Below are 15,424 nucleotides of genomic sequence, written 5' to 3'. Positions count from 1 at the left end.
TCTGTATTCGCAAAAAGAAAAGCAGTACTTGTGGCACCTTAGAAATTTGTTAGTCTCTAAGGTGCCACAAATACTGCTTTTCTTTTAACAATCTAAGTATCACTGTTCCCCTTGACCCAAACTTAAAGCCAAAGCAGTAGTGAACAGAACTTGCATATAACTCACTTTCTCCAGCCTTTCAGATATCTGCAGGTTAGATAAAGTTTGTATTAGCTTCAAGTCTAAAAGGAAAAGCTATTAGAGGCACCACGTGGCTTCAAAATCCATTTTGTTGATTTACATTTTAACAATGTTTGACAAAGTAAACCTATTATATTGGTTGTGAGAAAGGGTGCTGAATCTTAAGAAGGCAAATACTCTCATACATGACAAATGACTCCCACAAAAGTGAATTAAATTACAGCTGTCAATCAAAAATATGACTTCATTCTTTGGAATGTAAAGACTGCATTTCCAAAAAGGAGGGTAGTATAGAATTACAAGAACATATCTTTGCTTAAATGAGGATGAACATGAGACAGGATAGTCATTGATTTCAGAGAGGATAGAAACCCTTTAAGAGTGTAAATCAGACTGATGAATTATTAGAAACTTTTCCTAATAAGCACTCCAGGTTCTTGAAAATTAACATCTATTATTATTGCTACCTTCCAAGTAGGAATAGCCAATTTAATCTATATACTATAAAGGTAGTGTTAAATAAATTGTAACAATTATACTGAAAGATAAAAGGACATTAAGCCTGAATAAATGCGTTTTCAGTCGGTTCTGCACACTCATGTCTGGTATAAGATCAAGTGTTAAATCACTTTAGTATGAATATTAGCACTAATTAGATCTTTGTATAAATTGTCAATTTTTAGGAGCATGGAAGTGATATAATCTAAGTATATTCAAAAGCAAGTGTCTAATTAGAGGAACATATCCACTGACTAGAGGCAAAAAAAGAAAGGGGAAAAAGGTGACTGAAATAAGGTCTTGTCTATATTAAGGACTTTTAACAAATTTCACTAGAAGTACCATTGCTGGAGCACTTATCCAGATAGGTCTAGGGCAGTCACCACCATCAATGTTACTGTATCCCAGCACACAATGGTTGCCCACACACACAGCACTTGCCCATACATAACACAATTATCAGTCATTTGATAAGTGTAGAAGGGAAATATAGTACTTCAGATACCCACATGTGTTTAGTTTTGTCAAATGCACACAGAAGAACTGTAATGCTTGCTTTTATCTCAACCTATACATTATACAATATTTTATAGTATGTACAGTATTGGACATTTTCACACAAGCTTCAGACAACTAGCTGAAGTTTCTGTGCACATTTGGTTCATGTTCAGCAGAAAAGTTAAGGACAGATTGGTATCTATTCTCCAAGGTATTTACCTGTTTTAAATAAGTCTGCTGGATGCAACAACTAATTCCTTTTCTCAGCAACAAAAATGCATTTGTGTAATACAAGAATGTCAATTATCCCAATAAAGCAGATGTTTTTCAAGTGTGATGGGTCCTCTAAATTCTTTACTTCATAATAAAGCACTCTATTGTTCACCCATTTAGCCTTATGGCCATACATGCATAAATTTTTTCAGAACTAAAGACATCAGTAACTCAAATATGTTTCATATCTTTTCAGAGACAAGATAGTGCAATATCATGGTTTATTGAACCGACTTCTGTTGGTGAGAGAGACACACTTTCGAGCTGCACAGAGCTCTTATTCAGACCACTTCTGTGTGGCTCTATAGCTTGTGTCTCTTACCAACAGAAGTTGGTCCAATAAAAGATATTACCTCACTCATCTTGTCTCTCCAATTTCCTGGGACCAACATGGCTACAATATCAGAAACAAAGAATGGCTGAGAGCTATGGCTATACGTTTTTAAAATTTAGCATTTCCAGTCACCATACAGTCATTTCAAAAGATATTCCTTGTAGTATCTCATCACTGTGGTGTTAATTTCACCACTGAGGTGGCCTTCCTATTTTTGCTTTTGTTGGATTTAGGCTGAATATCAAATGTAAATAATGTTCCGTTACTCTGTGGAGTTCTTAGCGTCTCCCCAAAGGCTGGTAAGTAATGACTTCTTCTTTAAGAGAATAAAATGTAATGTTGTCCAATATTTCTCAAGATAGTTTTACTTTGCTACATCTCTGAAATCAATCTACCTGATCAGTTCATCAAAAAGATATACCCCACAGCTCACACAGAACTTGGGAAAATTACAACCTAGAAGGATATTACCAAAAAAAAAAAAAAGTTACTTATAATGCACATGACACTACACTACTTTGTTTGATGTGCAGGGACATCACATCACAGGATATGATTAGGCTTGACTTGCTGTGCTCTTTATACAAATACCAAAAAGATAAATTGTCCTTACCGAGTTTGGGGTAAAATATCCCCAAGAAGCAGGTATGCTTTTGCTGTGTAGGCATACCATTAAAGGCCTTAGCTAGGTCAGAGTTCAACTTCTCTCTTCCCTGCCTTCTGGGTGGTAAAGGCACCATGTGAGCTCCTGGAAAGGGTTTGGGCTAGCTCCTACAGCCACTCAGGAAGGAAGGATGTTCTAGTAGTGAGGGCACTTGCCTAGGACTTAAGTGACCTAGGTTCTATTGTGGATCAGCCATAAGCTTCCTATATGACCTTGGGCAAGTTACTTAACTATTCTCTCCATTTTACAGATGGGGAAACGAGGCAAGGGTAGTTTACCTACCTCAGAGGGGAGTTGAAATCCATTAATGATTTTGAGGTGCTCAGATACAACAATGATGATGATGATGCCTATATAGATCATTGTGCCCAAACGAAACCATAATTTCCTGGTTTGTTTGAGATCAAGGCAATATTGGTCAGTCTCTCTCACAGTTCATCCAACTACACAGGGCCTGTTAGCTGGGATGGATTCCAGGGGTATTCACCTGTGCTCTATACAGGGAGCTGTATCAACACCTTTGGGCAACTCTATAGGTTAGATCTGCCCAGTTCAGGTCCCCGTCCTTCTCTTCCACCATCTGCAGCTCTCCTCCTGCTCACAGAATTGCAGCATGGCTACTTCATGACTTTACCCTCTAACGAGGTCACATCATGATTTCTCTTCTAGCAGGGAATCCTTCAAAATTTTTCTGCTCAAATGCCATCAGGCAGTCCTCACACCCACAACCATGACCCTATCATGCCTGCAGTGACCCAGGCAGTCTTCTAATTCCCTACCCCAAGCAGTACCACTTTGCAGTGGTTGGTAGGGTACCAAAGCCTACCCTCTACTCTAGGTTCTAGTCCACTGCCCTATAACAAGCAGTTGTAATATGAAATTGCATCCACCTTACTGCTGTAGTTCCTAGACTACTTCCCACTGTGTTTTGCCAATCCCCCTAGTCAGGCCCACTAGACCTCAGGAATCCCTGTCCCCGCTTCCTTCTCCCTTACTTAAGAGAGCTACACTACATCACGCCTCTTTCTGTCTACAAACCCCAATATTGCCAGCCTTCTGACTTTATAGAAGCCCCCACCTGTTCCCTCACAGGTGAATTTCTTTCTAATCAAGGCTCTCCATACAGCCTAAATCTCCCTTGTTTGCCACTTAATTGGCTGATTGGGCCCACCTGGCCTAATTCAGATCTCTTGGAGCTGGTGTGGGGAGTATACCCCATCACACCTTCCCATATGTGTTTTGGTGGGTGGTTATTTACAGACTGGCTTGGTGCATTGAGGAACCAGCTGATTACCATTTAGGGTCAGGAAGGATTATTTTTTCTCACAAAGTTACATTTACCTCTCCTTGCGGGGGAAGAAGGGAAAATGCAACTTTGACATGTCCAATCTGGCACTGTCCAGCAACTGCAGCCTGGTTTGAAATCCAGAAAACTACAGGGAACATCAAAAGGCACTGGATATTGTCCTTGATAGTGGAGAGCAGGGGTGTGGATATTATTAATGTCACAATGCCTTCTCTCACAAGCCACAAGTATATACCATAGCCTTCTAATGGAATCTGACCCCTTATGTACTAGGGATCAATCTGCCTATTACATAAATGAATGATTTGGAAATGAAGTGATAAAATTATCTTCCCATTCTAAATGAAAATGACAGGTTTAGGAGCATGAAACAACAATCTTGTATGAAGTAGGGAAGATGTTGGCTATCTTTTTGTTCCATTTTACCCATTTCAGTTCATAATGTTATTCTTAATTTTTTGTTATTCTTCTCCCACAAACTACCCTTCATAGCAAAAAGTTTTGTAAAATACAAAACATTTGGTTTTAAAGATGTGTAGTGTTAGATCCTGATCCCACTCCACTGAAGTCAATGGGAGTCTTTTTCTATGGGTCAATCCCATAACTTCAGAGTATGTTTTCAAGGCTCTGTAACCCCTCCCCCCCCCCCGAAGGCATTTAGGGTCCTGTACTACACCACCCTTTGTCCTGGAAATCTTCTTAGGAGCATGCTTTATGAATCGCTATTCAGGCCAGGGCTTCAGCTACTAGGTCATAAAGCTCTAGCACCTGTTGGAACTCACATAGAATGCCACCAACCACCAGGCTCCTCCCCAGCCCACCCCCAAGACACTCTGTCTCCTTGACCAGCTCCTCCCAGCTGTCCTTCTAATTGCCATGGAACCTTCCTCCTGAACTAGCACAATGCCCTCCAGTTAGGAGCAACCTCAGCAGCAGCCCATTCACTCATGGCAGCTGCATCACAAGGCTGTCCACAGACCTATTGCTGGTCAGCAGATTCCTAACAACATGCTCCTGAGGGGATCAGACAGAGAAGCAATCCCAATGAAGTTGGGTTTCCATGTCTCACTGTTGCAGCATGAAGGAAAGCTGTAAAGATCTCAAAATAGTCATGCTTGTGAAAAGTAAAATTACAGAAAAAAAAGTCTACAGGTAAAAATAAAGTATCAAATAAGGAGAAAAACAACACATTTTCTGTTAGGTTTGGGGGTTTTTTTGCATTGTGTGCATATTTTAAAATCTTCTTTGAGGAGAAAAAATTATGAAGCTTCTAATCTTCTGTTTGTTTGTGTTACACTCACGTTTAGGATTAGTGTAATTGATACAAACATGGCAGCAACATGAGACCAGACATATGGATGGAATTAAACAGCAGACCATGACTTTTTTTAAGCTTTAGTATAGAGAAGGGTGCTCCTTGCTCCTCACACATATTTCCCAATACCAGTCATTTAATTGGTTCCAATGCAGAGTTACAAGGCTCCTTACCATATAACCTGTAACTCAGGGTAGGCTCTCCTCAGCCTCCCACCCAGGACTCAGCTATCCTGGAGTCTTATCTCCCCACCCCCTGCAAAGGGTGCAGAAGACTCCACCTGTAAAAGCCACAGGTCTCACCCAATCCCTTAAGCTCAAGGCCCATCACCAAAATCCCAGGACTTTTACCTCTGGTAGCTGTTCATTTTATCCTTTCAACCACACTGGAAACCAGCTTCAAGGTATAACAAATTAAAAACTCAACCCAAGTACCTCATTTAGGTACTAATTGCACTCCTACTTAACCCACTGAGCATTGAAACTGCTGCAAGGAAGATAGAAAACTTCCTGGTTCTCTGCCAAATCCCTTCCTGCCCCCAAACAGGTGAACAGCTAGATTCCCATTCCTACTTCAGGGTGGAACTGCTGAATCAGAGCCAAAAAGCGGCTCTATATAGCTCCCAGCTCCAGGTTAAATCCTGAGAGCTAGGAAAGCTAGATTCCCATTCCTACTTCAGGGTGGAACTGCTGAATCAGAGCCAAAAAGCGGCTCTATATAGCTCCCAGCTCCAGGTTAAATCCTGAGAGCTAGGAAATGCTGGCTAATCAGCACCCCTCCCTCCATCCATCCATCTGGTCAATGGGTGCCAGAGACTTTCAGGCAGAGGTGATATGGTGTCCCTTAGTGTCTCCCTCACTTGCTGCTAGGTCTGTCCCCTTTCTCCCACCCCCTTCTCTCATTAAGTTCTCCCACCCAATGAGGCAGGTGAGTGGTATTTATGCAACCTTATTTTGTACTTCAAGGGAAAAAACAGGTGTATTTAATTTGCATGGCAGTGCTACTGTGGCATGTGGAAGTGGTAAAAAGAATCACAGAAAGAGCTACTTTCTTCTAACACTGAACAAGGAACTTTACTAGAATAAAAATAAAATATTATCCCCAGAGCTTCTTTGTTTCCCCTCTGCTATATTGTAAAGCCTCAGTCTAGAATCTATTCCTGCTCTCTCCCGCTTGTGTTAAAATGATTTTTATTCCATGTGAGGAAATGTGTACTGTTTCGTACTATCGATTTAAAAGAATTGTACATATCTTCTCACATGGAGTAAAAGTCAATTTACTACCTGTAGGTGATTAAACTATTTCTCACTCCTGCTGTGCAGTCACATACATTGTGAGGCTGGAAACCATAACCAAGTTCATTTCATTGAGACTAAGAATAAAGATGTGTTTTTGTTAAACAACATTTTATTTGCAAAAACAATGAGAAGTCCTTATGGCACCTTAGAGACTAACAAATTTATTTGGGCATAAGCTTTCATGGGCTAAACCCCACTTCATCAGATGCATGGAGTGGAAAATACAGTAGCAGGTATATATACACTGTACATGAAAAGATAGGAGATGCCTTACAAGTGGGGGTCAGTGCTAACGAGACAATTCAATTAACAGTAAAATACCAAGGGAGGAAAAATCCCTTTTGTAGTAGTAATGAGGGTGGCCCATTTCAAACAGTTGACAGGAAGGTGTGAGTAACAGCAAGGAAAAATGAGTATGGAAACCTACATTTAACATTTTACTGTATGTTCTTTCCAATGTCCTTTTAAAGGGTATATGTAGTTTTATCTGCTGTACTTAATATTAGTTTTCTCCCTCCTCCTCTCTCTCATTTGCTCAGCTGTTATCCAGAGACTTCCATGTTGGTAAAACCCCAGAGCATATTACATCTGAACCATGTAAAGCAGTTATCTCTCCCCTTCTCCTAGTGATAAAGGGCATTCTAGAATAAGGACTGCATTAAAAGTTCAGACCTGAATCTGAGTACCACAGAAAGCCAGTTATTTAGATTTGGCTGCAGACTGCTGCAAAATTATCTCATTTGCAAAGCTTGATATGTGGTAATGCAGATAAATGATAACACCATAAACTAGCAAAGGCAGAAAGCTTTATTCTACATATGTCTGTGGCTGACCTCAAATTTGATATTTGTGAATATGCAGCTTTGAACACTTACTCATAAACATGCTATCCAAGTAGCCCTGTGCATACAGCATTTTAGTATGGTAAAAGCTGTATTAAGATGGTCCTGGCCATAATGTTATAAAATAAATATTTTAACATGCCACTGGAATAAAATTTTAGTAAGAAAATCGGTTGGCAGTAAAAAAGGTTTATGTGCCTGATGTGTTTCCAGCAAAAAAAAAGTGGCGTTTTCCCCTGTCAATCAATCAACACATGGTTTATTTTAAAGCAGCGATAATGTAGGATGGAGATTAAGAGACCATTGGTATACAGACAAAATGAAATTAAGTTTTCTTATGTAAAAGAAGCAAAACAAAATAATGACATAATTTAACACCCTTTAACATCTTCAGAAGAAGAACAACATATAGCAACTGGGTCTAAAGTGAATTTGACTAATATCCTGAAAAGGATATAAATAAGCCAGCTATGAAGCAGAAATGAGGTATCATTACAGACTTGGAGTATGGGATTTATTATTATTATTATTTAATTTGATAAATGACTATAGTTATTAGAGTTGTACAAACACAAAATGAGACTTTGTTTAGTAGATAACTTAAGCCACAATTTTCAAGTGTGGGTACTTAAGATAGCCACCTTAATGTATAGTTAGGCACCTAAATCAAAGTAGCCTGATTTTCAAAGGGGAAAAGCACTCACAACATTTACTGGCTTCAGTGGTAGGTGCACATTTTCACTATGTCTGAAAATCAGGCCACTTTGAGCTAGGTGCCTAAATATGAACTCAGGTGAATAATGTTAGGCACTCATGCTTGAACTTTTTGGCCCTCGTCTATCATCTTCTGAAGATCAGTTGGACACATCTGCACAAGGTAAGAAGCAGTTGCTCATCTGTCCTGCAGTCTACATATGAGGGACTGAGCACCATCAACTTTTTATTTAACTTCAATAGGATTTGAGAACATTCAGCACCTCCCAATATGTGCTCACAAGACCCTAAGTCAAGAGTTCGGAGGCCTGTTTTTTGGGGTCGAAGGAAATCCAAAATTTATGAAATTACACACACACAAAACATGTTTCAGAGTAGCAGCCGTGTTAGTCTGTATTCGCAAAAAGAAAAGGAGTACTTGTGGCACCTTAGAGACTAACAAATTTATTAGAGCATAAGCTTTCGTGAGCTACAGCTCACTTCATCGGATGCATTTGGTGGAAAAAACAGAGGAGAGATTTATATACACACACACAGAGAACATGAAACAATGGGTTTATCATACACACTGTAAGGAGAGTGATCACTTAAGATAAGCCATCACCAGCAGCAGGGGGGGAAAAGGAGGAAAACCTTTCATGGTGACAAGCAAGGTAGGCTAATTCCAGCAGTTAACAAGAATATCTGAGGAACAGTGGGGGGTGGGGTGGGGGGGAGAAATACCATGGGGAAATAGTTTTACTTTGTGTAATGACTCATCCATTCCCAGTCTCTATTCAAGCCTAAATTAATTGTATCCAGTCTGCAAATTAATTCCAATTTAGCAGTCTCTCATTGGAGTCTGTTTTTGAAGCTTTTTTGTTGAAGGATAGCCACTCTTAGGTCTGTGATCAAGTGACCAGAGAGATTGAAGTGTTCTCCAAATGGTTCTTGAATGTTATAATTCTTGACGTCTGATTTGTGTCCATTCATTCTTTTACGTAGAGACTGTCCAGTTTGGCCAATGTACATGGCAGAGGGGCATTGCTGGCACATGATGGCATATATCACATTGGTAGATGCGCAGGTGAACGAGCCACTGATAGTGTGGCTGATGTGATTAGGCCCTATGATGGTATCCCCTGAATAGATATGTGGACAGAGTTGGCAACGGGCTTTGTTGCAAGGATAGGTTCCTGGGTTAAAAGAAAAGGAGTACTTGTGGCACCTTAGAGACTAACAAATTTATTAGAGCATAAGCTTTCGTGAGCTACAGCTCACTTCATCGGATGCATTTGCATCCGATGAAGTGAGCTGTAGCTCACGAAAGCTTATGCTCTAATAAATTTGTTAGTCTCTAAGGTGCCACAAGTACTCCTTTTCTTTTTGCGAATACAGACTAACACGGCTGCTACTCTGGTTCCTGGGTTAGTGGTTCTGTTGTGTGGTGTGTGGTTGCTGGTGAGTATTTGCTTCAGATTGGGGGGCTGTCTGTAAGCAAGGACTGGCCTGTCTCCCAAGATCTGTGAGAGTGATGGGTCGTCCTTCAGGATAGGTTGTAGATCCTTGATGATGCGTTGGAGAGGTTTTAGTTGGGGGCTGAAGGTGATGGCTAGTGGCGTTCTGTTATTTTCTTTGTTGGGCCTGTCCTGTAGTAGGTGACTTCTGGGTACTCTTCTGGCTCTGTCAATCTGTTTCTTCACTTCAGCAGGTGGGTATTCTAGTTGTAGGAATGCATGATAGAGATCTTGTAGGTGTTTGTCTCTGTCTGAGGGGTTGGAGCAAATGCGGTTATATCGTAGCGCTTGGCTGTAGACAATGGATCGAGTGGTATGATCTGGATGAAAGCTAGAGGCATGTAGGTAGGAATAGCGGTCAGTAGGTTTCCGATATAGGGTGGTGTTTATGTGACCATCGCTTATTAGCACCGTAGTGTCCAGGAAGTGGATCTCTTGTGTGGACTGGTCCAGGCTGAGGTTGATGGTGGGATGGAAATTGTTGAAATTGTGGTGGAATTCCTCAAGAGCTTCTTTTCCATGGGTCCAGATGATGAAGATGTCATCAATGTAGCGCAAGTAGAGTAGGGGCATTAGGGGACGAGAGCTGAGGAAGCGTTGTTCTAAGTCAGCCATAAAAATGTTGGCATACTGTGGGGCCATGTGGGTACCCATCGCAGTGCCGCTGATTTAAAGGTATACATTGTCACCAAATGTGAAATAGTTATGGGTGAGGACAAAGTCACAAAGTTCAGCCACCAGGTTAGCCGTGACAGTATCGGGGATACTGTTCCTGACGGCTTGTAGTCCATCTTTGTGTGGAATGTTGGTGTAGAGGGCTTCTACATCCATAGTGGCTAGGATGGTGTTTTTAGGAAGATCACCAATGGACTGTATAGAATCATAGAATATCAGGGTTGGAAGGGACCCCAGAAGGTCATCTAGTCCAACCCCCTGCTCAAAGCAGGACCAAGTCCCAGTTAAATCATCCCAGCTAGGGCTTTGTCAAGCCTGACCTTAAAAACCTCTAAGGAAGGAGATTCTACCACCTCCCTAGGTAACGCATTCCAGTGTTTCACCACCCTGGACAGTGTCTGGTCACTGTAGTTTCCTCAGGAAGTCAGTGGTGTCTCGAAGATAGCTGGGAGTGCTGGTAACGAAGGGCCTGAGAAGGGAGTCTACATAGCCAGACAATCCTGCTGTCAGGGTGCCAATGCCTGAGATGATGGGGCGTCCAGGATTTCCAGGTTTATGGATCTTGGGTAGCAGATAGAATACCCCAGGTCGGGGTTCTAGGGGTGTGTCTGTGTGGATTTGTTCTTGTGCTTTTTCAGGGAGTTTCTTGAGCAAATGCTGTAGTTTCTTTTGGTAACTTTCAGTGGGATCAGAGGGTAATGGCTTGTAGAAAGTGGTGTTGGAGCGCTGCCTAGTAGCCTCTTGTTCATACTCCGACCTATTCATGATGACGAAAGCACCTCCTTTGTCAGCCTTTTTGATTATGATGTCAGAGTTGTTTCTGAGGCTGTGGATGGCACTGTGTTCTGCATGGCTGAGGTTATGGGGTAAGCGATGCTGCTTTACCACAATTTCAGCTCGTGCACGTTGGCGGAAGCACTCTATGTAGAAATCCAGGCTGCTGTTTCGACCTTCAGGAGGAGTCCACCCAGAATCCTTCTTTTTGTAGTGTTGGCAGGAAGGTCTCTGTGGGTTAATATGTTGGTCAGAGGTGTGTTGGAAATATTCCTTGAGTCTGAGACGTCGAAAATAGGATTCTAACAAATCATGTTAAAAGAACATTAAGGTTACAAAGTCATCACTTGAAAGTTAGGAAATGCCAGAATTAAGATTACCTGTGAAACCTTAATTAAATCCCTTGTGTATATGAATTAGATACAATCTTTAACTGCATGATCACATAATATTTTTCCACAGGATCCCTACCTCATTCAGTGCACAGGTTGTGGACCTTCTCTGGGGATAGACCAGAGCTGTCTAGTGAACGATACTGTTGTCTGTAGGACCCCCTCATATGTTACAGAAGTTGGAAGGTGAGTAGTGACTGGTGCAGGGGATTTCAGGAAGAGAAAGGACAGTCTGATAGTTAAGGCAGCTGAATACTGCCCTGGGGAAATGGATTCTATTCCTGCCTCTGCCAGAGTTTTCTATGTTATGCTGGGCAAGTCAGTTGAAAAAACTTCTCACGTGTCATCACTAATTGTGTGTTTCTCATGCGGTAGGTGCCTGACATGACATTCTTGGTCTGATTTGCAGATGTGCTAAGCATCACAGCTGCAACTCAAGTCAGTGAGAAATGTGCTTTGAACTTATAAAGTGCTAAACAATGCTAAGTACTCTGAAAAATAGGTCTACATGTCTCAAATTGGGCACCCAAAATTAATGGATATTTTTACCTTTAATTTCTCTGTAACACAGTTCCTCATCTAAAAAATGGAGATCCTCATCACAGAAATGTGACAATACATTCATTGATGTTTGTGAAGCACTTAGATCAGTGGTTCTCAACCAGGGGTACACAGAGGTCTTCCCAGGGGTACATCATTGATAATCATCTAGATATTTGCCTAATTTCACAACAAGCTATATAAAATGCACTAGCGAAGTCAGTAAAAACAAAAATTTCATAGAGACAGTGACTTATTTATACTGCTCTATATCCTATACGCTGAAATGTAAATACAATATTTATATTCCAATTGATTTATTTTATAATTATCTGATAAAAATGAGAAAGTGAGCAATTTTTCTGTAATAGTATGCTGTGACACTTTTGTATTTTTATGTCTGATTTTGTAAGCAAGTAGTTTTTAAGTGAGGTGAAACTTGGGGATATGCAGGAAAAATCAGACTTCTAAAGGGGTACAGTAATCTGGAAACAGCAATGATCTGACCAGTGGACCAAATTTGGTGAAGAATCCTGATCAGGTGATACCTGGGGCATGTTGCACATATGCTAAGAAGAAGTTCATTTAGCTTGTGCACAGAAGTCTGACGGTATATTTTAGTTCATCTACAACAGCAGTTTTCAACCTGTGATCTGCAGACCCACTGGGGTCAGTGAAGACTACATCTAAGATTTCCAAGGAGGTCTGCCCCTCCATTCAAAATTTTTTTGCAAATGAAAAAAGGTTGAAAACCACTGATCTACAGCATACTCATCTCATTGCTAAAGTTCAATTGACACGTAACATTTTGACTTCCTAAGAGAAAAAGGGATGATCATGGCTAAAATGAGACAAAAATAATGCGAAATGGTGGCATAAAACCCCAAAAGAAAACATGCCTTTTAAATAAGCGCAGTAGTTTTTAATTTCTGAATTGTGCACTGGAGCTTATACTTACTTGTCTTACGAAGAAAAACATATAATTACCTCAGGCCATGTAAAAAATATGTGTTGCTTCCCTTCCCCACCTCTACACCACCCCCCACCCCCTCCGCTATCCTTTCTTGGAAGGGCAGAGATTGGTGAGCCAATCAAGAAATTAAAGCTGACATTTCACAACCTGATAGTCATGTTACTGTTTGTTTATTTTTTGTTTGCCTATTTAGAGTGAATGTAGCTATCAGGCAAATACACTGAGGAGTTGACGTAGCCTTCAGCAGTCTCTGAAAAAATCCTTAAGAAAATGACCTCCCAAAAAGAAAATCTCAGGGGGTTATTGTGTTCTTTTGCACTTCCTTCAGTCAATAGAATGCATTTAATCATGCTGTAATTCATTTTCAGTTATTTGTCTTTCATTTTAGGAAAGATCACACTCGCTATTAAGACAAAGGAATCTCAAACTGATCCTGTTTTGGGAGAGCAGGTTGGCTGCATGGAGGGCAAAGCCTTGTTTTATTTTGATTTCCTTAATCTTCTTCCATTGTTAGCATTTTTAGTGGGACAACTTTTTCTATCCCTCTGTTTCTAAAACCAGACACCTTTAGTACTTACTGTCCAACAGGCAGGCCTCAGATTAAAAGGAAAATAACAAAGCATATAGACCACTACAAATTAACTAAAATAACTTTTTGATTCATAATAATGTCATAATTCTAAATTCTGATATCTTGTGACCTACCAAGATTAGAAACAAATGACTCGTTGTTTTGGAAAAGGACAGGAATTCTTAGTTATACAATAACTGAAAATTGTTCAAGTTCAAGTGTAATAGTAAAGAAGCAAATATTAAGAGCGCATGGGGAAGTGGTTTTCCTGAAGTTAACTTGGTGGGATTGTTTTCTGTACATCAATAAGAATCCTTGTTTGCCTGTCAGCTGGAGATGGGTTACCGCTTGTCCACAGAAAGATTTAAGCCATAATGGTGGAGGTCTTCACTAGGAGTTTAGGTGGAAGATATATTTTAAAAGAAGGATCTATGCACAGCCTTAAATAAAGATGTAAGACTTACATGTGAAAGAGCAAATTCCAGCTGATTAAGGTTTGTCACTCTTCCCAGGAGAAGCATTCTTTTCATTCACCTGTTAGGTTGCTACCTGTGGACTAATAGGTTATGTCTACACTGCATCTGGGACTGAACATCCCAGCCCAGGTCCACACATTTGTGATAGAGGAACTCGTGCTAGCATGCTAAAAATAGTTGTGTAGACAGTTCTTTGACAATAAGGCTTGAGCAAGCTAATTGGTTTGTAGTGATCTAAATGAGAGCACAACTTGGCCTGTTGTTTTGCAAAACCATCAAGTTCAAGTAAATTTAGTCATATCATCTTCTCTCCCATGACGCAAACTCAAAATTCACAGACAACTCACCAGTTAATATTTGCTTTGTGTTCCAAAAATATGATTCACTGAGATGGTTTCTAAACATGCTAAATTATTTAAGAAACTGCAAAGTCTGCATGTGAAAAGGTTCACATGAACCTTGAAAATTCTTTTGTTGCATTATTTAGTATAGTTATAAATGTCAGGTTACTGTTCATAGAGGTATAGCTGTTTAGAATGGCATTTGCAGAATAATATTTGCCAAAGTTCATGTGAGTATTTCTTTCAATGCTATGGGCAAAGACTTTTTTTCCCCCCTTCAATGTTACAGGTCCCTTTAAAGGAGATGCTGCATTTTTACTCGGTTATCATCTCACTGTCTCCTGTGGCAGCTCAGAAATATCCCAGTTATAATTTCTGTTCCAAAAAGCACCTAAGCGACCTGGGATGGAATTACTTTTAATTAAAATAATTGAATAGACAAAGTAGAATAAGTCAACACAATCATTCATGCAATGTCCCATTAAATATGGTAAAGGGCATAGTTTCAAGGTATTCAAATTTTGTTTTCATGGTGAGCTCAGCATCTGACTCCAGAAGTGATTAATGTGCTGCCGTATGTACCTTTAACCTACTGTTTGTGTTCATATAAGAAAACTGATGTAATGATGAGGTGTAATATGAGCTGTCATTACTGTGAAGTTCATATTAGAGTTCAGAGGTCCTAAGAAAGCACAAGACTATCTAAACTTTTTGAAAATGTTCTAGATGTTGCTCAAAACATCTGAACTTTTTGTGACATATATATTTTGTTCAAGGGCAATTACTCAAAATACAGTAAAACCATGTTTTTATATCAACAGATCAGATCAAATTAGGTGAAAAAATTGACTTCCAGGCTGATGTCATGCCAGCCTGACTTGTGCCTAGAAGAAATTTGTTAAGGAGTTACCCAAGATGCAGAAAATAAGCAGCTGTAATATACTGTTGACTGCTTTCCCATATGCTTCACCACCATGTCTATTGTGTGCTCACTAATATGATACAGTTAATAAAAGTGTGAATGAGTAACAGAAAAGGGTGAAGCCTTCTTTCCAGCCAGACTCCTTGGTACAAACATACTTACAGCTGTATGCTTTGGGGTTTTGGGTTTTTTTATAAAGATGTAGGACTTATTCTGATCTCAGTTCCAGCAGTGTAAATGCAGAAGACCTCCTTTGTTATCAATGGAGGTCCTTCAGATACTCACTGATATAAATGAAGCCAGAATTTATTGCAGAATAGTCTTAAAAGGGCATTTAAAAGG

At 40.1% G+C, this 15,424-nt stretch overlaps 1 long non-coding RNA gene across 1 annotated transcript; it reads left to right on the top strand.

The window, feature by feature from the left end:
- Positions 1-7,593: 7,593 nt before the first annotated feature.
- Positions 7,594-15,141, top strand: LOC122459871. Its single transcript, XR_006280828.1, has 3 exons — positions 7,594-7,694; positions 11,330-11,445; positions 14,982-15,141. It is a non-coding gene; the product is annotated as an uncharacterized LOC122459871 (long non-coding RNA).
- The last annotated feature ends 283 nt before the right edge of the window (positions 15,142-15,424 follow it).

The sequence above is a fragment of the Dermochelys coriacea genome, chromosome 4, assembly GCF_009764565.3.
Source record: "Dermochelys coriacea isolate rDerCor1 chromosome 4, rDerCor1.pri.v4, whole genome shotgun sequence".
Lineage (NCBI taxonomy): Eukaryota > Metazoa > Chordata > Testudines > Dermochelyidae > Dermochelys > Dermochelys coriacea.
This window is presented reverse-complemented; position numbering and strand designations above follow the sequence as displayed.